The 22,412-nt window shown below is 40.3% G+C and overlaps 1 protein-coding gene across 10 annotated transcripts in view; it reads left to right on the top strand.

Annotated features, from left to right (window-relative positions):
• GRB10 (growth factor receptor bound protein 10) overlaps window positions 1-22,412 on the top strand; it is a 147,901-nt gene that overhangs the window by 62,441 nt on the left and 63,048 nt on the right. The window lies entirely within an intron of this gene.

Here is a 22,412-nt window from a genome sequence, read left to right as displayed (position 1 = left end):
AGATGGGCTCTGGGTCAATGTCTGGATTAGGAGAAGAAAAAAAAAAAGCATATTTGCTTGCTTTCCATGACAGAAATGAGCTCATTTGTGAAAAGATAGCCCTGAGCTAGACATTGTAATGTCGGTGTAATAATTTGGTTTCTGTAATTCAGCAGGACCATTCATAAAAAGCTAAAACAAATCTTAAAACTGTCTTCACTGATTTTTGTCTGTTCAGAGACCTAAAAGACAACAGTTAATATTATTACAGGGACTGTTCAGCTCAGCTTTATTGTTTTAGGTTGGAAATAATTGATAATCATGTTCTTTTAGCAGTGAGCTCTCTTACCCTCAGGCTTCCTGATGGTTTAATTTGGAACCAAGTCCTTGAAGGTCATCTTCAAATGTTGCTTCATCAGAGCAACTAATAGTAATGCAGACAGAACAAGACTATTGAAACAAAAAAGATTACAAGCATATTACTTAAAATATTTGCCAAACGTGACATGCTTAACTTGTCCTTTAAAAATTCAGCTTTTTTTAATTTTTCAAGGGCAGCAAGACTCAAATTTCATGACTTGTAGATTATCAAGACAATTAAACTTGCACAAACAAGTCCCAGAGTATAATAAGGATTGTTTTTTAACTTGCGCCCTTTTCCATGCTGTAAGTGTTCTGGTGTTTTCAAAGCTTTGCTTTCGATTGAAAAGAGAAGGCAACAGGTTGCAATGTAATCCAGTCTAAAACTTACAGCCGCAGAGGCAGTGCGTAGTGGCATGTTTGCATGCATAGAACACATTTTATAAGTTCAATTTTTCATGTGTCTTAGAATTAATAATTTTTTTATATTCTTTTCACCTATGTCAGGATGTGCAAATCGTGAAACAGATCTATGCATGTGACTTTTGAAGCTATTTGAAAACATTCCCCTTTAATCAGGGGATTTGGGGTAGGGAACACATCCTGTGTGGTCCGGCTTCATGTGTTACAGTGCATGTGTCTGCTGCTTTTGAAATTGGAACATTCATAGAAGAAATAGATAATAAAGTGTTTAGATGGCAGAGCGCCAGCTTTGCAGCCTGACATTTTCCCACTTCCTTTTCAGATCCTTCTTTTCCTCTATCAGTATTGTTGTACTGCAGAGAGGATCCATACAGTGTCACCTGACACGTGGCTCTTTCTCAGCCACTTTGAGACAAATGTCCAAATTAATTTAGGAAACAGCTGTCTTTAAAGAAAATGGTTTGCCCAGGGGGTACTGGCAATTCAATGCCTATTTCTCAAGCAAGACCCACTTAATGTTTTTCCCCAGTACTTTTTGAAATAAAAACTGCTTATGCATTCACAATTTGTTTGGAATTTTTCTTCTATATCAGCTGACTGACAGCAGTCAAATCCACTATTTCTAAAAGTTCTCTAATTTTATTGCTGCAGTAAATACATAGTACAGTATCAGTCTTGACACTGTTATTTTAGTGATCTAGATTAAGAGCTGAAACCTAAATGCTCAAAAGGTAGCCTTTAAGCATTGAGCTGGGCTGTAGGAGTTCTGCCTTTTTGCAGTGTTGGAGGGAAGCAAGGTACCTGCTGCTTTGGTATCTTCTTGGAAATGGAAGTGGCCATAAGCATGATGTTACGTCTTGAGTCTTGAGTGTTTGCTCAGTCCAAATAGGAGCATTTACAATCTTCTCGTAGCATATGAAATAAATATTATTGTCCAAGAACTTGAACGTACAAGTATTTTTAGAGCTGGCATATATTCTAGAATTCCAGATTAATGAATAGAGCATAGAAAAATATAACGTGAAGAACTTCGGCTCAGAGAATTGTGACACAGTTTGAACTAGCTCCCGTACAGTCATATTAGTCACAGAATAAATAGAAATATTAGATTATTAACATGAAATAGATTTTTACATTCTGTGGCCACTATTTGCTTTGTTTTTTCTTACTCTTACACTAAACTTTGTTATTCATTACTTTCTGTTAAAACCTTGCTGGCACTGACACTGGTTTAAAGCTTAAAAGAGTAAACCTGTGTCCAGAAGCACTGAAGAACCATTGAAAATTAAAGTCTGGTGGTATGCCTTGATTATGTTGATGATAAAGATGTTTGCAACAGACGATGGCAATTTTTGCTTCCAATTATGTGCAACATTACTTGCTGACTTAAGTACATGCCTATAGGAGACCTAAAACTTCCTGATTGGCATGAGCAGAAATTGTGAAAGGATTAGAATTGGCTAAAATAATTCCTGTGTTAGGTTTTCTCTGCTTTTTTCTCTTTAGTGTACTGTGTGTATTAAAGGCTGCAGCTGAACTTTGAGCAGCCATAGTTGTTGCACTGTTTTATGTATGCACTTGCAATTCACACCTGACCACATTGCTCAGTGAGTGCAGCAGGTTTGCCAATTTCTGTTGAACATTAACTTGTTGTGCTCCTTTGCTTTTCACTGGGAGAGCTTTTGATAGAAGCACCTGCAATTCTGAACCAAGACTGCTTTCCACAGCCTATAAAAATGGTGATTAGCTTCTTCCCAGGCATCTGAATCCCCTTAGCACAAACTGGAAAAAGAGCATTCAAGTGGAGACTGAGATAGCCCTGCCAACTGTCCCTGCGTGAATAAGCCCTTTCTTGTGAAGGGTATTTCAAGTACGTGTTTCCTGCTGAATCACTGTTTTTACACAAGCAGATGCTTTATAACTCTTCAGCTTCTTCTTTCAAAAGAATATCTTGTAAAGATTGGGGAGCAGAAGACTGTTCTGTTAAGTAAGGAGTCTTTAGAATAGAGGATTTCATGTGAAACTAATGTGCAAAATTGAGTGCAGATGGAATAGTATTTTTTCCTAGAAATAGTTTAATAACTACTTTTGTGTAGGTATGCTAATAAACTTGCTTACTTTAACAATAAGTATTTTTATATCTGAGCCATTATTTAGTTTATCACTTCGCAATGATTCTGCTAATTGGACAAGTTTTGTAAAGTACTAAATGCAAAGAATGTGATCTATGATATCTTTCTTATATTCCCTCTAAGCTACTTCATAAATCAAATGTCATAGGAAAGAACAAACTGTTTTGCTGAACAATATTAGTATCCACTAATGTAAAGGAAGATGCTTCAGATACCTATTAAAAGTAAGAGAAAGTTAAGAACAGCCAGCCAGGATTTGGCATTTAATAACCAGCAAGTCTAAGTATTTCTGGAACACTCATTCCAGAAGCTGTAGTAAAGCCTCTAGGCTTGAAGAAGAAAAATGTGTCTAAACTATGTGGCTTTTCTGAAGAGGAAAATGTAGGAGGTGAAGATATAAGCAAAACAAGTATTTACGATCTTCAAAAACACCAAGAAGTGAAAGCATGCTTAGGAGATGATGACAGGTATTGTTAATTTCAATTTTTTTTCCTTCTCACTTTGCAAAAGATTCAGCAGTCACAAATGTTTAAAATTTTGCAGTGTCAAGTTTTCTGCAGTGTGTAACCTATAGTAGTATACTGTTGTAGAGCATCTAAAAATCTTGGTATCTCCCAAGGGTAAAACTCACCTCTGGTTTGTGTAATGTTAGTTCCTACCTGAAAACCTTCTTTCCCTTCCCCCTTCCCATTGGCTGTGACCTCCCTGTATCCCCTGATCACCCCTGCCCCCTGGTATAAGAGATAAGACGCAGAACATTTCGGTCTCTCTCTTGCCCTGGATGGACGACAGACAATAAACCTGGGATTATTCCAGCAAGTTTGAGCCTCCTGTGTCTAGATACTTTGAGTCCGTGTTGTATCCACTCCAGGACCCCCTCTGCTGCCTGTGCCCTGAGACGAGGGGGGCTCTCACCACAGGGGGTGGGACAGAGGGGGCCCCCCGGGAGGAGGATTGCAGGAGTATACTCTGTCCAGTAGTGAGAGGCTAGTAGAGAGAGCTGTGGACCCATAGTAGTGATTTTACTTCCAACCCTTCCATTCACACAGGGATGCTATTTAGAGGCCTTCTGTAGGGGTGAGAGGCTCCCGCATTTTTTCTCCCTTGTCCCTTCCCAAAGGGTGCTGCTGCTTCTCCTCTTTCCCCCAATTACCCTAGCAGTGCAGACTCTGTTCCTCTTGTCTGCTCTGTGATACTGCTGTGTAATGCCACCAAATTTAACCTTGAATGTGTCTCAGTAGCAAGACAAAGCTATCATACAGATTTCCCTGTGCTACTGTGGAATAGCTTTGCTATATGAATTATGATTTCAAAATGCACTGTGCTACAGAAAACTCTTAAGCCAAACAGAATTTGCTGACTCTTGGACTTCGGGGTGTTTAACCTGCCCACCATGCTACTGCTATTTCCCTTCTTGCTTCATACTTCTGGGATTTTCTTTGTAAATGCATATTTTGGAGCTCATTTTTTCTGTTTGTTTTTCTAGGGGCAATACTGCCAACTCCAGTCCCAGATGTGAAGTTTATGGGCAATGCTTTTTATTGGTACTTGATATGTACTTTTTGAGATTGCCTAGCCACTTCTTATTCAGAATTTTAAAGCCAGGCATAAATAAGGCACATGCTGTCACCTTGCCTTTTAATGGAAGCATAAGACATGCAGTGCTGACACTTTCTCTATGTATGTACTCATGGGATGATTGTCAGTTTCTGTACAAATGTGTTTTGCCATGGGTCTGTGATGAAAGATTTATCTTCCTTTTATTAGTACATTCACATGAAGTCTTCCTTTCCCAAGTTGCTCTCAGCTCTTGTTGGACTTGGTGCTTTCTATCACTGTGGTTTGCGGACAGAGCCGAGCTGAACCTTTCGGTACCTCTGACATCTCAGCCAGGTGACTCTAGCAGCAGAAAGGAAATGATGCTAAGGTTGTTTTAGCCAACAGCTGTCCTTTCTCAGCAGCCTTTGGTCTTTCTTGGTTGATGATGGTAGGAGTCTTGCCTGTAGTGAGACAATGAATATGCTTTGGTTGCAGATTGGGTGGGCATTAGATTTCCCGCTTGTATGTACAGACCACTTGGCTCCCAGTGAAACTGCAAGGATCCAGGGCATCTGCCAAAACTTGCATCATACTGTAGTCGACTCTTGAGGTGGATGCTGTCCTGTACCTTGCTGGCTAGTCATTAAACATTAACTTTTATAGAGACAGTAAATTTCAGCATGGTGGAAACTTCCCTCCTAGCACACTGGAACAGTCCCGTGTCCAAAAAATATAAGCTCGTGTAAATACAGGCAGACTTTTGAATGACCCTGGGTGTAGGTGAAGTATTACAATGCCTAAGATTTAGCCCAGAGAAATAATACTGTGTAGCAGTCTTTTTCTCCATCACTGTTGTTATTACTTGCTTTTAATATATTTTCTCCTGTATTTGCCTCAGGATAGACATGGGAGGCTGAGGTGATGTTGTTATTCTGTAGCTAATGAGAAGTGTGTTTAGTAGCAGCCAGTGCTGCTTCTGAAATGCTTCAATTGTGGGATCTGACTGGGATGAGTTGGTTATCTGGTGTAACAGAACTAACCCATGTTCTTTGCAGAATCTAGCTGGTACTGAATTGAAGGTGTAGAATGGAAAACAAACATTGTTTGTATTTCAGAGACAATACTGCCAGACATTCATGAATTCTCGTGCTTTGTATAAATGTTGTCATTGTCCAGCCTTAGAAAAAAACCACCATTAATGCCAAAATGATTTACACTGACTAATCTTACGTGTTGAGCGGAGACCCTGCTTCCTGCCTAGCTCATTACAGTACCTTTGTCTTCTTTTGAAGAATGCTTCCATTTATATTTGGTGATGAATCTTGTTAGCATGGCTACTAGAAAGGCACCCATAATAGCTGTGTAGAAGTTTAACTTCCCTCATTAGATTAGTTTCCAAACCCTTGGGCTGACAGAAATCTGAAAAAAAAATTATGAAAAGGGAAGACAGTAGATTGGTGTTTAGTACAGATTATTTCAGAGATCTGCAGCGAGCTACAGGAGACAGATGAACTGAACTAATCGAATTTAGCTCAAAGACTGTACATAATGTAATGAAGATTGACTGAAAACAGTGAAATGAGAAGAAACAGACCAAAAATTATTTAAACTGTAGCATATTCAAAGATAATTTGTAGGTAGCTGATTGATTTTGTATCATTTTTATTGTATTTTTTATTTTTAATTTTTTATGTATCAACCTTTTAGTATGAGCTTGAAAATCATCAATTTTGGACATATTTAAAATGAATTGCGTTCCTCTGAAGCCATATGATATGAATAAAAAAATTGTAATATCTCATAGTTGACAAGCATGGTATTTTAAGCCTGTTTATTATTTCAGGATTCAGTGTATCAATCTATTGAATTTCTCTGAAAAGGTAGGATTCAGTGCAGGGAGGGAGCCCATGGTCTTGTTTGTATAGAGTTTGCCTTGGGGCCTTTGTTCATTGGAAGTTTTACAAGGTGAGATGTAGAAAAAATGAAGAATTTTAAGTAAGCCTAAACCAAGAAACTACCTAAAATACAAGTAGTTTACTAGCGTAAACTACAATATTAAAATTTTATTTTAAGCATTTTTTTTCCTTTTTTTTTTTTTTTTTATCTGTGGCCTATAGAAGAATGGTAAAGTTATTATGAGGTTTGCAATGACCTTCTTGCTGTGCTGGAGGGGAAGATGGTTGCTGGGGCAGAGCAGTTGCACTGTAAGAGCAAGTGGAGCTGGACTGTGAAATTGGGTTCTTTACTCAAGATAGACCATAATGTACCATACTTACCCCTCAGGGACTGAAGCTGTATGGGTGGATGGTGTCTGATATAGTGGTTTGGGATTTTTTTTATACTGCATATAGGTGTTCCTTTACCTCTGTCAACATTTGTATCTGCAGTTACCATGGCACAGAGGGGAGTAAATTCACAAGGCATGAATTCAGGGTACTTAGAAACTCCTTTCTTGTTACTGTTAAATTCTTGTTCAAGGCTTTGGGAGGGGAAGAGGTAAATTGGGCATCTAGGTGATGAGCTTCTCTTGCTTCTTTACAGATCCATCTCAGAAAAAGAGGGCATTTACTTCCTTCACCCCTTATCCTTGAAAACAAGTTAGTTTAATACTAGCATAAGGGCACAGTGGTGACTCTTTAAGAAACTCGCCACAAATCAAATAGGGCTCTCTCTATTTGCGAGCCCAGTGCAAAATCAATCTCAAAATCAAATGTAACTTTTAATCCACTTTTGTCTTTAATATTAAAATATCTGCGTTTCCTGCTGCCACTGAAGAAGAGCAAATTAAGCTGTTCTTTTTGCATCCTTTAGCTGGGTAATGCAAGAGGCAGCATGGGATGCCCTCTCTCTTTGTTGGTGGGTGTGCACTTGTGGGCATCTGGTGGAAAACTTCCTCCCCATGCTGCAGCTATTGCACAAGGATGGCTCAGGGGAGCAGCATGATTTTGGGACTTTCAGTGAGGGGCTGGTACCTAAGCACACTGGTCTGTGGGAGGTCTGTTTGCAGGAGGCCGATGTTCTCATTATGTATTTGCTTACATTTGGCTACTCCCCCAGTCATGTGCCAGCTCAGTGAGGTGATGCCAGCGGCAGCAAATACAATTTCTGTGCTGCTGCCACCACTCCAGTGGTGTTGGGTCACCTGGCCCCTCACTGAGCAGGCACCTTTGTGCAGGGAGCTTGGTACCACAGCCTGGCTGGTGACTCCTTGGGAGGGAGAGCAGCTTGAACAGGCTGAGAGAGAGCCCCAAGAGGGAAGCAGCCTGCAAAGCCCTTCATGGGGATGATGTTGTTCCAGGCATTTCATTTCCCAGGCTTCAGCTTATGGGTCTGACACATCTGTTTGAAATGGTGTGCCTGGGGAAATTCGCATATCTGAGGGAAACCAGTGGTTCATTATCCACCTCACGATGAAGTGTTTCTCCCAGGTATCAGAGCTGTGCTCATTTTTTGTGTTTATCTCATGCCTTTAATGAGGGAAAAAAAAGTCTGCTATCCTATGGCTAATGCATTCCCTCCTCTGTAAGTATATTTGCTTAGCAAATTGCACCATTCCATTGCTAAAGCAATCAAATGTGATAGATTTTACTGTTTTTTAAATAATTTTATATAGTTGGTTATACTGTCCAACAGGTATTAGGGCACTTCTGGTCTCAGGTCTTCCTCTGCCTTCTGAGCAGCTTACTTCTTCCATTTGAGTTAGTGGTCCAAAATTGAGCTTATATGCTCTTCTAATTTAATCAATGAAAGTTAACTGTAAAAAAATAGGATGAGCTCTTATGCTCTCTGGCATAACTGTATTGTCTTTATGTTTTCTTTTGTAATCTGACTAAATTTCTACTGTCAACATGTTAGAACAAAAGGATGGAAATTAATAGTATCAACACAGGCTCTTTTGGTAGCTCCTGGATGACATTTTTAACGTGGCTGAGTTGAATTCTTGCCTGTGCTACTGCACTCTGTTCCTTCATGTTCTTGGATTTTGCATATTCCCTGTTAGGGGGAATGTTTTAAGTGTATTTAGCTTTATGTAAGAAGCTTTTGAACCTTTCAGTGATGGTGTTATAACCAAATGTCAAAACATAGCTGTGGGCACTTAAAATAGTCTCAGTACTAATGAGCTTTCCAGCTAAGAAAGTTGATTTATTATGTAGCCTAGCTTTTAATCATGCTGTAAGAATGACAGTTGTTCAGTAAAAACAGTGTCTCTGCCACATCAGAATATTAACTTTGAATTCTAACACCTTAACCAAAAGCAAATTCTAAGTTTCAAAGGTGATTTATTATATAAAGGGGGAGGTTATATTTAGAGATGGAAGCAATCCATACTCACTGCAACTATACTGTTATGTATTTTGAAAATAATATTTTAAGAAGTATGTCTAATTTTTGAGATAAAAGTACAATGTCACTATGCAAGGTCAGCTTTAATGGAGAGAGAACTGACTTCCAGTATCTGATTACATAGAAAGCTCTAGGGCTTTAATCCGGTTTCATGACTGTTTTCAAGTCTGAAATAAATCTATTCTGGTTATTCAGACTTTTAAGAGTATCGTCTGTCAGAAACTCCTATTTATCTGCAGCACATGGAATGTTTGAAATCACTGTGACTGTTAAGGGGAGGCTATTTTATTTTATAAATCTCTCTGCTTTGGTAAAAACAGACAGATTTCTCAAGAGAATGGTTTTAATTGTGTCTCTGTGCTTCCTGAAGGTGATGGGGGAAAATGGACCCCGTTTTCTATGAAACTGATTTCCAAGAGTGTGGTAGCAGTGGTGTAGTGAAGTAGGGGCAGATGTAATGTCAGAAGCTGCTCCCTGAATTGATATTGGTCAGACTTCATCTTTGCAAGAAACTTTATAACAGCTTTATTTCACCTGAACATTTAACAATTTTGGAATCAGGTATTTTTTTATATTTTTTTCCAAATGAAATCCATTTAACCAGAAAAAGTCCTGATTTACTCCTATCCCTGTTCTAAGCAAACTGAACTGATTTTTGTTCTGTCTCTGACCAGCCATGCACCTCTGATCTCTCTTGTAATGCAGGTAATTCTTAATAACTGGCACAGTGCAGCTCTCTTGTCTGCAGACAATTCTGAGAGACATGTATCTGAGTTTTGGGTTTTTATTTTCCCCTGACCTTCAAAGTTATATTTTTGGTTTCTGTGAAAGTAGCAAGAGGGTGGAGAACAGGCAGTGCAATTTTTGGTTTCCTTCCATTGTTTGTCCTAGTAAGTGTCCTAACCTTTGGTTTCTGTCTCTTCTTTCCAGTGCCTCAGGTGAAGAAAAGTATAAGTTAATTTAGTTTTTTATGAGCTTCATCTTTAAAGCAGAGCTTTTATCATCTTAGAAATTAATACAGAAATTCACATTGCTTCTCTTTTAAAATAATAAAAAAATATTAAATAAAAAAACAACCAAGCCATGTCTAGCTCTGTAACATTTCTAGGGGTGAGAAATAGAATGAGGATGAGGCAAAATTTGTTTGCAATAGTGAAATGGGTCATATTTCTGATACTGCAGTTCTTCTGGCAAAGGCTTCTGGTTCTTTAGGATTGCTTGATTCAACTACTTTGTGCTCCTCATTTTCACTTGTTAGTTGGTTTAATTACAGGAAGAACTATAAATGCTAAACAAAAGTTGTCCTCATGCTTAAAAATTAAATGGATTTTTAAAGTTGGCTGATGGTACTATAGCAAATTTAGGTTAAGCAGTCTGAAAAAGTATAGAATTAGTGTAAGGTTTTAGTATCCTTTTCTGCACATTAAAACAATTTTCAGGAGAGCTTAAGCACTAGCAAAATGGGATTTTCACATAAAGACATAACACACTGTACAGCTGAGAGGAAAATGCTCAGTTCAAGTTATAGCTTAAACGTGATCTTCCTTGGAAATGTCTTTTCTAATCTTTATATAAAATAAAGACTGTTTCTGCCAGATGACTGGGGAGTCAAGGACTGCAGATTTTAAGATTTTTTCCAGCATGGGAACATATCTCTTCTATTTGAGACAAAAAAATTACACTGGAATGCATTCATGGTCTGTATCAGCAAGTATACCTTAACTTAGTTATGTCAAAAAGAACATACACTGTGGTATTGTGGTGTAAAAAAACAAAGGATGTCACTAAAAATACTTGCCTAATAAATTTCCGTGGTTTTGGATGAATGTGAAAGTAGGCTTTCTTACTGGCAGTTACATTTATTTGATTTTCTGTGTTTAAAAAATTATTTAAGATGCATGAAGTCAGACTTCAGATACCAAGAGTAAAATGGCACAGGCTTTGATTACAGGAACTTTCTTGTTCTTTCTGTATGCCCTGCATCTCTGCAGAGTATCCTGCCTGTATTTACATCTAGTCCTTGCTGAAAGAATGTGATTGAACTTGGGCTGGCTGGCAGCTTTATAGGTAGCAGGGTCCTTGTTAAGGGAGGGATGGTTATTTTTCACTCCTTTCAGAAGTTGCACGGAGTAACAAATGTACATAGCCTGTGCTGTGGGGTTGCATGGACTTGGCACAGATGGGAACGAGTGGTTGCAAACTGTAGCAGGTAATGATGGCAGCAGCAAACCTGGCTCCCATGTGGTGGTAGCTAACCAGCTATGACTCTGGCATCCTGTAATGGGTTTAGTGCTGGCTAAAATCATGAGTGTACTTACTAGAATTATTTACTTATTTCATGCTATGAGATATGAATTAGGAGGAGGGCAAAGCAGGCTTAATATTTAAAAGGTATAAAGAAAACTTCATTTGCAGAACTAAAAGAATAAAAAGAATCAGTATAAAACCTTCAGAACACTTCTTCTCCCCCTGCCTGACTTCTTTCCTTTCCCAAATAACAATGTAGAGACAAAACCTGGGATTTAAAATCAGTTACCACCTCTACAATAGTCTTTCATCAGTTTTTGTAGGGAGAGGAGTTTTCTCTCACCCTGCTAAGGAGACTTCTCCACAAGAAACAGTTCTCTCTTAGCTTTTAATTTCCATGAATAACAGCTGTGCAGGAAAATCTGCAATTGTGAAGTTCCTCCCATTTTCACAGCCTTCCCACAGCTGAATTCATGGGCCGTGTAAACTTATGGGATATTATTTTAAGGATGAGCTGTTCAAAACCAAAGGTTCTCTTCATTTATCTCTGTGATCTTCTTCATCTCTGGGATCAGAGATCTTCTTCTTTCCCTGGGGGCAAAGGGTCTTCATCACTCTTTCTCTCTGTTCAAACTTCTCATGGGATCACAGCTACTTCAACATCTGCTTTGCTTCATTACGGATGCCTCTATTCACATCTACACTTTGAACACTCCATCTCCCCATACTTTCTAATTAATTACATGGGGTATTTTAGTATGTCATTGTCCATCTCCATGGCCTTACCAAAAGGACTGTCAGCCCAATACTAAGGCATCTCTTCATTCTCCTTCCATGTGGGACTTGGCACCTTCTTTACTGACCTTGTTGTCTTCATGTTATCTTCTACATGTCCTCACTCTATCCTTTTCTCTCACTCAAGAGAGAGGATCAATATTTTGAAAGTTTCATTTGTGTGGTGAAAGAGTTAATATCTCACCCAGGCTTGTGAATGGTCATGATGATTTCTGATGGGCGGTGGCTGAAGCAGTCACAGTGATGGATTCAGGCTGTGCTGGGGCTATGCCAAGATCTCAGGGGGCCCAGCCAGAATGGGAATGGTGGTGGCCGTTCTGGCTGCATGGCTGGTCTCTGGCCCCTGCTTCCTTCAATTTCAGATTGAGGCTCATGGCTTCCCCTCCACTGGGGCTGTGGTGGAGGGGGCCTGGCCCAAAGCCACTCCAGGGGCCCAGCAGACCCCGGCTGGGCACGGGCAGCGGGGCAGGGCTTAGTGTCAGCCAGATGTCAGCAGCTGCAGCCCAGCCCAGCCTCGGCTGGGGCCCTGTGGCCTCCTGTCCCCCCACCCTGGCCACTGCTGGGGTCCAGCCCTCCCCCACCAGGCCATGCAGGTCATGGTGGAGCAGGGCTGGCCTGACCAGCACCCAGTTACCTCTTCAAAGCCAGAAGCCAGGGAGAGCTTTCCTGGGCTTGCCTATCTTTAAATGTGGAATTCACAGAGGTAGATCGAGCTTCTAAATGGTTTAATAGGTTGTCAATTCTCAGAGCTAGCCAGCTATTGGTTTTTGCTAAGCACAGAGGAAGCCACCTCCTAGAAAAATCATTTCCTTGGGTGGCTTCTTCCCTTCTCACCAAATAGCAATTAATACTAACCCAGCACACATCCATAAGCTGCTCAGAATAAATGGACTGAAGAAATCATGGCAGGATAATAACAAGTGTATGTTTCTTTACATGAGCTCTCCATCTCACAGCCCGCAACCCCCTCAGTGTAGGAGCTGGGAAATACTTATTGGGGTTGACCACTGTGCCTGTGTGGAGCAGGACAAAGAGTTAGAAGCACTTATTCAATGAATCAGCTTCTACATGGAATTAAGCAAATAACTGTAGATGTCTGCCTACATTTTACCCATCAGCAAAAAGAGGATACTGCTGTTGCAGAACTTCTGTCAAATATGTGGTTGAGACCTGCTTAGTGGTGTGCATGGTCTTTTTGAAGATGAAGTCTCACTTCAGCTTTGTTCATGGTATTAAGTTAAGAGGCAGTTCTGCTGATATGAAGTCTAGACTGAAATGAAAACATACATGAGATTGTGTCCTAATGCATTGGGTAAACCATAGGGTATTACTTCGATATGACGGGTAGCGTTTCCGTAAATTGACTTGCTTGTATGCAGCCTATGACATGGAAGTGATGAGAGATGATGCAGCTTCTAAGTACCATAAATGTGCTTTGATTGATGGTGCATAAGTTTTGACTCATGTCGTTCTAATTAGGAACGGCAGGAAGAACGACACGGACTCTCAAAGGAGTCAGAACAGGAGAGAATCTCTAGTTTATTGCTTCAGTCATGTTATATAGACTAGTTCGTCGAAAGTACAGAAAGGAAACTCTTATTGGTTAGTAAAGTACTACATTACCATCATTGGTCAGTGGGGCTCACCATCCCCCTGACCTTCTCCTGCAAGGAAAACACGGGAATCAGAAAACAGCACCTGCAGGCTGTTTTGTGTCTTTGAGGATTGTTTTGAATCCTCCCATGAATTTCCCAGGCTAGCTTCTCAGGCAGGCTGGCAGGCCATGGGCCTACAGCCTGCTCCAAAGCTAGCCTCCAAAGACTCACAGTAGGGAGGATAGTGAATTAAGCTGAAGGGTGCTTGAAGCATTATCTATGTGGGGGTTGAAATTAAAGTTGGGAACAGTGACCACACTTGCCAGGTGACATTGGAACATTTACTACAAAAAAAAAAGAAGGGGCATTAAATGTGGGATAAAGAGATAAGTTAAAAACGCTTGAGGCATAAGTGAAAAGACGTGGAGTTTCTTTAAGATGGTTTTAGTATGTACCTGAAATTAAACTATTGAAAGAGATCTAATTTGTTTTCATTACTGTAGGAGCCAAGATGTCAACTAATGCAGTATTTATGTTTGTGGTAATATCTTTCTACCATTGTATGTCTCTAAACTTTCTGTTTAAGAAAACGACTAAACAAAGCAAAACAAAAGCCCCTCTCAACCCTTCCTCTTTATGGCAATAGTGCAAAGATTTTTGGGTCAGGATACATGTCTCCTGCTTTGTTACACTGGCGAGATACAAAACAGAGAGATCTCTTTCTGAAGAGCAATTTTAGAGATGAATCTATCAGATTATTGGCTCCAAGGCAAACTGAGACGATCAGAGGAATTTGCTGAAGGCATGGCTAGGGTGAATTCCTCCTTTCTTACGGTGAGGGTGTTTGAGCAAGAAGACTTGCTGATGACTTTGCCCTGAAAAGAGATGTTCTCAGACCATTTCCATTCCCCAGGGTCTGGTGTCTCCCTGGGGTTTGGTGGTACAGCTACAATGTCACTCTTCCTAAAGTACTTATAAAAGCAAAAAAAACCACTTTCTCTGAAGGGAATTTATTCTGGTTTGACAAGTGAAATGAAGTGCAGCAACAAAAGCATTCTTATGACACTTATACTGGGCTAGAAATGCAGATATTTTAACAGGAAAAACAGTAGAAATGTGGAGTCGTTTCTATTGAACTGGTTGTTTGCCACCTTTCCTTGTATTTCAGGCAAATGTGCAGACCTATGCAAAATGCTTTTTATTCAAAGTATATGGGAGGACAAGGTCTTCTAATGCATCCTCTAATGCAAAATAATGCATTTTGAGGGGCCAACAGACAGACTTGCTAATGAGGGTAGAATTGGGAGACATTGTTGACAGCTTCAGCACTAGAGAGGTTAATAGGATAGAAAAGAACATAAGTAGCTCTCAATGAAATGGTAACCCTACTGTGGTGAAAGAGGAAGACAGTAAGAATCTGAAATCCATTTGAGTCAAGTATAAGAGAAAGTGTTGCTCTTCAGCAAGATAACTCTCAAAATTAGTTTACTGCAAGTTGAAAGGAAGGTCATATAAAGTGTCTACTTTGGAGGACTTGTGGAGATGGAGGAAACTTTGAAGAGGTTTCTCAAGCTTTATGTGGTGCAGAAGCTCTTAGTGCAGGTCTTTCCTGTTCTGAGACCAAATGTTAGTGTTTTATTAATTTTCTGGTTAGAGTTAAGTGTGTTTAGGTGCATAAACATGTCAGAAAAGAGAAAACCTTCATTTTTTTTTTCCCTACTAAAGATTAAGAATACTTTTAAGTAACTACATTCTGATGTTATGCCGCAGCTACCTTGGCTTGTGCTTTAAGCTGTAAATTTGTCAAATAAGGAAACAAAGTATGTGCTTGCTTATTTGTTTGTTTTTCTAGTCAGATGGTCTTCAGGTCCATCTAAGAAAAGAATGAGGAACATCAGTGAAAATATGTTCTCATACCAAAGAAAATGCTTTTGAATTTTTTAAAGGGGAGTAAAATAGCAAAAATAATATTGTAGTAATGCATTATTTATGGTGCCTGTAGCTTTGAAAAAAATCTTGTGATGCTAAGGCTGTCCCAAAATGAACTGGAACAGTACATTTCTGTAACTGATCTCTTACTTTGTCTATAAAGCAGATACTGCAAGCTTAAGACTTGTTTTAAGCTCATGTAATAAGACGAGGGGAGAAAACCACTCAAATTTCATAGCTTAATAAAATAAGCAAAATCTGTAAAGAAACAACTCAGTTGTAATTTGATGTCAGTTCTGCACTATAATCTTTTACCACAGTCCACCATTGTAACAATGAGCTTCAGCCATTACTGTCTTTCAGCTTACCTGACTGTGATGAGCAGCACAGCATTTATTTCTGCCTTTATGTAAACATGCTGCAAGTGGTTCATGACAGCACTTCAGCAAGCTGTGTCATGTGAGGATACTTGAGAAATGCATCAAAAGAGCTGACATTCTTGCACTGAGATTGAAAAAGGTTGCAGCACTTCTCTTAAAGCCAAGAAACTTCAAGGGGAAGATCAATCTGAATTTGTTACATTTTCTAAGTCTCTTTATGCCCATTAAAAAGGACAAGAATCTGTCAATCTAGTTACATTTTCGGCTAAAAAGAAGCCCGAGGTAAATGGGGCAGACCAGCTAAACAAAAAAAAGCTTTCAAAATATAGCATGAGATGTAGCTAAATTTGGAGTTCTTAACAGCAAGCAGCCACTTAAGTAATTAAAGTATATTAGGTGCTACTGACCAAAGCAATTAGTATGTAGTTTCATTAATGGTGTTAGGATTGCAGTAACAATATTTAAGTCTTTCTGTCCAAATCAAGATTTCAGGCAATTTTTGCAATGTCCAAGATGAGGTTAGGAACAGTGTGGATGCTAAATGCAAGCAGGGAGCACAGTGTTTGTGGAAAAGCAAGTCACGTAACTTTCTCAGACTAGCCTGAGAAAGTGGCCTGGGAAATCATAAGGAGGAATCAAAATAATCCTCAGAGATGGAAGACAGCCTTGCAGATGTTGTCAGTTTCTTGTTTTCTTACAAGAGAAGGTTGAGGGGTGGTGTACCCCACTGACCAATGATGGTGATGTGTTAGTTTACTAACCAGTAAGAGTTTTACCTATTTGGACTTTCTCATACTTGTCTATAAAAGAAGATCTGGGGTAATAAACCTTGCTCTCCTGTTAACCCACGAGAGAGTCTGAGTCATACTTTTGCCATTCCCAGTATAGTGCGACAGGAGCAGTGCAATATTAGGGTGTGTTACAGCACCACTGAGTGGATCTGTAACTGTGCAGGAGCATCTTGAACTGGCTGTGCCTTGTTAACCCTCCTAATTAACATACCTTGTTCTGGAATTTATATGTGCATGCACATCTAAATTTTTATAAGCTAGGATGATAGTAAGTTTATATTTAAAACAAGGCTTTTTTTGGGCTGCTAATTTTTTGTTTATCTTTGCAATTAATTTGTTAATTTGTTTTGCCCTTGCTGCTGTTCAAGGGCAAAAGGAAATTACTGGTTTTGTGTATGTTTCTGTGGTTTGTCCTCAAGTGGTTGAAAAATCTTGGAGAGCTCAGGCACAGCAGAGTGTTCCAAGTCCCTCTGAAATATGAACTACTGCAGATGATAGGCTTTTAAGTTGGAAGGTCTGCAACTCAAAGACAGTTGAGTGACAATTGGGTGATGAGCCCAGTGACTGCAGTTAGGTAGCTTCTATGCTCCAGAATAACCATAAATAGTCTTCAGAAAGATGACAATGAGTTTTAGAGCCTAAGTAGAAAAAATACACTTTTGTGTATTTTTGAGAATGTGGAATTTAGTAAATTCCAAATACAGGTCACCTCTAAGGCTAGGGTGGCATCCCTGATGAGTCACTCAGTCAGAAAACCAAAGCTGGGAAGGCCTGCCACTGAGAAACCCGTGGTTATTATTCCTTTGATGGCTAACCTGGAGGTGCTGTCTTTGTTAAAAAGCCACTGAGAGAAGTCCTTCAGAGCCTTCAGGCTTTACAGCAACATTCTGGCCTACCTTGAGCTCTGTCCTGTTGATGCATTGCCTCTTTCTAGGTCTAAGTAAATACGTGGGCGTGCTTTTGGTGGAGCAAACCAGTCTTCTCTGCTTTTCTGGGCTTCATTTCAGATGTGAAACAGAGCAAGGTGAGCAGGTTGTCTCACCTCTTGAGAACACTGACCCTGTGTTTTTGGGGTGTCTCTCCTAAGAGGAGTGGTGGGGTGAGTTAAAGCAGCGGAGTGCAGGACATCGTGCTCTACAAGCTCGTTTGAGCATGCCCATGACTTCCTTGTCATGTGGGATAAAGAAGAAGAGACAGCCTCATAAGAAGCGATGGTCTGTTCACAGAGTACTCTTAAGGGAAAATATCTTATGTTCTGCTTCCAGCCTTTTTCTGTGGGCGTGCAAGAAGGTGAGTCTAGGCAGGGGATTGGTCTCCATGAACACCAAGTAGGTGGAGAAGAGCAGCAAGCTGATTTTCCAAAATCACAGGATATGCCCTGCGTACCTGAACCAGAAGTGCACACAGCTTGTGAAATCAGGCACATGGATCTCAGAAGGAAAATGGGTATAATGGACAAGTTTGTTTTGACTCACACTGAGCTGAGATGAGTCTTTAGCACCCCTGCAGATTTTGCCTCTGGGTGAGCCCAATCTTGACTGATTTTCACCAGTGCAGCTTAACTGTGGGATATAAGTCACAAAGGATCAGGCTTTGCCTAGCTGAAAAGAAAAGAAACTTGATTTGATGAGTTCAGAAGAAGCATTAGCACATGGTTTTCTTAGGCCTAAATAGAGTTAGGCTGATGTTACTGATTTTCAATGAAGTTTTGAATGGTAAATGTAGATTACTTGTTCTTATGTATTGTTGCTGGTCTCGGGATTGTTGCTGGTGACATAATCCTTGATTTGGGTTGGGGTTTTTTTTTATTGTTATTTTATGTTAAAAAAACCAAAACAGGTTGGCTCACAGGAGTTCTTGGAATCAGTGTCGTCACAGCAGAGGGAGGCATCACAGACCTTTTATAAATGACTGTTTTTCTCCTGAGCGGAGTGGGGTACAGACACCTTCAACAGTGGCTCCACACCGCCATTTGGGGTGAGACTGCAGCAATATGCTTTGCCATCTGGGGATGTGTGTGGCAGGACTGTGGCATTCCCTTCTCATGCAGTGGAGGTTCATGCTTTGTTACAGCAGTAATTCCTCACAAATTATCCACCCTTTGCTGACAAGGCCAAGGGAGGAGATCTCCTTATTCTGCACCCCAAAAGACTATGTAATTTTTCAGAAGCAGCTGCTTGGCTTGCCTGAAAGGAGAGCCTAAAATAGACAGCTGATTTGGGGACAGCATATCTGTGTGCATATGAAATTAAATGTGTGCCCCAAAACACTGCTCCTTTAGTAGGGCTAAGAAATGTAGGGAAAGCTTATATTGAAGTGCCGCCTACGTGACAAGAGGACATTTAGATGGCAGCTGCCTTCACCTCTGAAGTGAAGCTAAGGTAGTTAGGCTTTCTCATCATTATTTGCTGGGTGCCAGGTTTAAAAGGCAAGTCAGAGGCAATTTCTAATGTTCTACAAGTAAATTTATTTTAATCCCTAGCAGGCTTTTAAAGGAGGCTTTTTTAATGCAGCGTTGCAATTCCAAACAAATCCCCCCCCAGTTTAGGCTTTTGTAGCTATTTTACTAAAATGACAATTGCAGTTAATACTAAATTATTAAAGCAACTGATAAAAAACCCAAAATTACCCTTGCATTTAAGCATTTTAGTTTTTCATATGACTTTGGTTCTGCTAAATTTGACAAGAAGTACCTTAAATATGAAATATTCCAGTTGTCTACTTTGTAGGTCCATCTGCAATCAGTCCAACCGTCATAGCTAGGTAACTATTATATGCTGAAAATGCAATATTTAATTAACTTAGAGGAGTAGCTGATTCATTAATTGCTGTGTGCAACTTTTGGAACTTATATTACATCCTCAACATGCTTTGTAAGCCAGCAACAAACCTATTTTAAAGCAAGATTTAAAACTCATGGTTTAACCTTAGTAGGAGTAAAGGTTAGTTTGGGTATCAGGTGATGAGGGACACGCATCATAATAATAGTAATAGTAATAATAATAAGAAGAATAGTAATAATAATAATAATAATAATAATGATTAGCACGAGCTCTGCAGACCCATCACTTCCTGAAGTGAAAAGCTAATGGACTTTCTAGGTTAGTCTAACCACTTTTTACTTGAAAGCTTTGTTGAAGTTGTTGTAGAGTGGATTTGAAATGAAACCCTCTATGCAAGAAGCCTAGGGTTTGCTGGCTGCCAGGCAGGGACTTCCCCAAGCAGTTGGGTGATGCTCTCTTGGAGCAGCCACTGGCACTGGTGCTAGAGCAGGCACGGCATTGCTTGCTTTGGCTGGAGCTAAGGCAGCACATTAGGAGGTGATGCATGATGTTTCCTTGAGCAGGGATAAAGCTTGGGCTTTCTTGGCAGGATGGGAGGGACTAATTCATGCAATGGTTACTTATATTGATTATTAAGGGTTGTTCAGCTGGGAATCCTCAGCTGGGTATTATGGCGTTTAATCAGGGAGAGAGAACACAGGTTGCCGAAAGGAAAGCAACAGATGCTTTGACTGGTTTTAACTTTGCCTTTAACAGCTTTAGATTTGCAAGACACGTGTAGCTCTTCTCATCTGTGTGAATTTTTAACTTCCTTTTGAGCTGTGACTTGTGTAGTAGTGTTATTTGTCTATATTTGATTTGTACTCTTACTTTTTTTCTTCTTTTTCTCTGGTATGGGCAATAAGAACAAAATACCCAAGTAAAACTTTAGAGAACCACTATGAGTAGAAATCTGTATATGGAAATGGTAGAATAAATTGGGAAAAATATTTTTTTTTAATGTAAACATAAGAAAAATATTTCATTATTAGGTATTTTAAAGCATTTTACTCTGTTTCTGATGTCAGACTAGGTAATTGTTGGGGGTTAGGTGTCCTTCCTTTTGTTCTGTCTCACCTATGGAATTTTTACCCATTAGTTGCCAGGTGGTGGGGGGGGAGGGAACCTGATTGCTGGTACTTGTTGGGTGCCTGAGAAACACAAAGCATTCAGCTGGGCCCAGGGGGGGAAGGGGGGCAGGAAAAAAGGGTGGGGATAGCTGGGGGCCGGCTGGTCTCTTCAGCTTCTGAGCAGGATACTTGCTGGGAGCTGCTGCAGCTGGGAGAAGGGAATTCACCATCACCCAGATGGAGCTGCTGCTTCTTCTTCTCCTTCCCTCTTCGTTGGTGGCCTCGCACCCCCTGTCCTGCCGGGATGTGTGCCAGTGCCAGGCACCACCGCGGAGCTGCTGATACACCTCAGCCACCGGCCCGGGATCTCAGCTTATTCCTGCTGTTCCAGCTGAGTGTTCCTCAGAGCCCTGCAGGAGCACCGGGACTGCCCGAGGGGGTTTGTGAAACAAAACCTCCATCCCTTCCTGTCTCAGCCGAGAAAGCCTCATGGGGTCCCTGGTTCTGTTTTTTTGTTAATGCTGTAGTTACTGTTGTTTGTTTGCCTTGTTATAAATACTAGTAAAGAACTGTTATTACTATCCCCAGATCTCTACCTGAGAGCCCCTTAATTTCAAAATTAGAATAATTCCAATGAGGGGGTTTACTTTTTCATTCCAGGGGAGACTCCTGCCCTCCCTAGCAGACACCTGTCTTCCAAAATCGAGACAGTAATCTCTATAAAAATGCAACTAAACCTGACCTTTTCTGAGTCAAATTTCAGTTCTCACTGATACAAGACATCTTCTTAAAGCCATTCTCTCATATATATGACTGTCTAATATAATGTGCAGTCAAGCATTTACCCTGTGCTCAACTGACAGTATTTCAGTTCACCTCTTCATTGCCACCCAGTGTTATGCTTTTTGAGCTCTGATTTTAAGTTCCTTAATGGCTCAGTACGTTAACATGCCTGCTGTCTGAAAAGTTCCAGTGGATTTTTTGTTTGTTCCCTATGGACTGCACAGGCCGGGAGCCCTTGTGCCACCTAAGTGTTCCCGCACCCACGTCCTCTTGGAGGATAAGTGACAGTCTTTCTATGATCATCATTTTGGGATATACAGACAAGGTTTGCTTTCTCAGTTTTCCTGCTGAGGTAATGCCATCAAGAGTGAGGCATGCAGTTAACCGCACCAGGAAGATGAGACTTGAATGGAGAATCCCTGGGGTCAGTTGATCTGTTTCTGTCTCATGTTCGCTCTTTCTTTTCTTTTTTGTCCTGCATTACGGGTGGCCCACAACAAGGCTATAGGTTCATGACTACTACTCACAAAATTATGCCTTAAGCTTTAGCTTTCCTTCTTTTCCTGTCTCCTTTTGGGCCAGGAAAGTCCGTCTGGCCTGCGCATCCTGTAATAGGTCACATCCTTCACCAATGTAACCGCTGTCCTTAATAGCTTTTTGAGGATTAGTCTACTTTGACCCCAGGTTTGGCCTCTGAAAGAATATACCATTCTGCCTTCTATGGTGCTGCTTCTGTCTGGGTAACTGAGGCTGGTTTGGGTTTTCCTTGTCTTGGTAAATTCAAGCAAAGAAATGTTTTCTTTTTAAAGGTCTTTATCAGTATTTTTCTTAAATTAAAGAATTAAAAGTAGGTGACATGAGAAATGGTACAGGAAAACTACTGAAATGCATGTTCATGGAAAAAAACCTGCAGATGCTACCCCTTACTTGAAAATTATTTTCACTGGATTTTGTAATCTGCTCAAGAATTATGGTTGCCCAGAGGCCTACTTAATCTGGTATTCTACTCTAAGTGATGTGTTTACTCAATTGTTACTATAAAGCAGTGGTTGTGCAGGCATTGGCCTGCAAAGAGGGTTTTGGAAAGGTGACTGGCTGATTGCTGTTATCAGTGATAGCTGGACAAGGGTGTGCTCACCCAACAGGCGGTGGGCAATCCCAATGTGCAGTAACACAGGATCAGCTGGTATCCTGTTTGACTTTGGGTTCAAACTTTGACCTCT

This window comes from Poecile atricapillus, chromosome 2 (genome assembly GCF_030490865.1).
Source record: "Poecile atricapillus isolate bPoeAtr1 chromosome 2, bPoeAtr1.hap1, whole genome shotgun sequence".
In the NCBI taxonomy this organism is placed as follows: domain Eukaryota; kingdom Metazoa; phylum Chordata; class Aves; order Passeriformes; family Paridae; genus Poecile; species Poecile atricapillus.
Note: the sequence above shows the minus strand (reverse complement) of the source record. Positions and strands in the feature narration are given on the sequence as shown.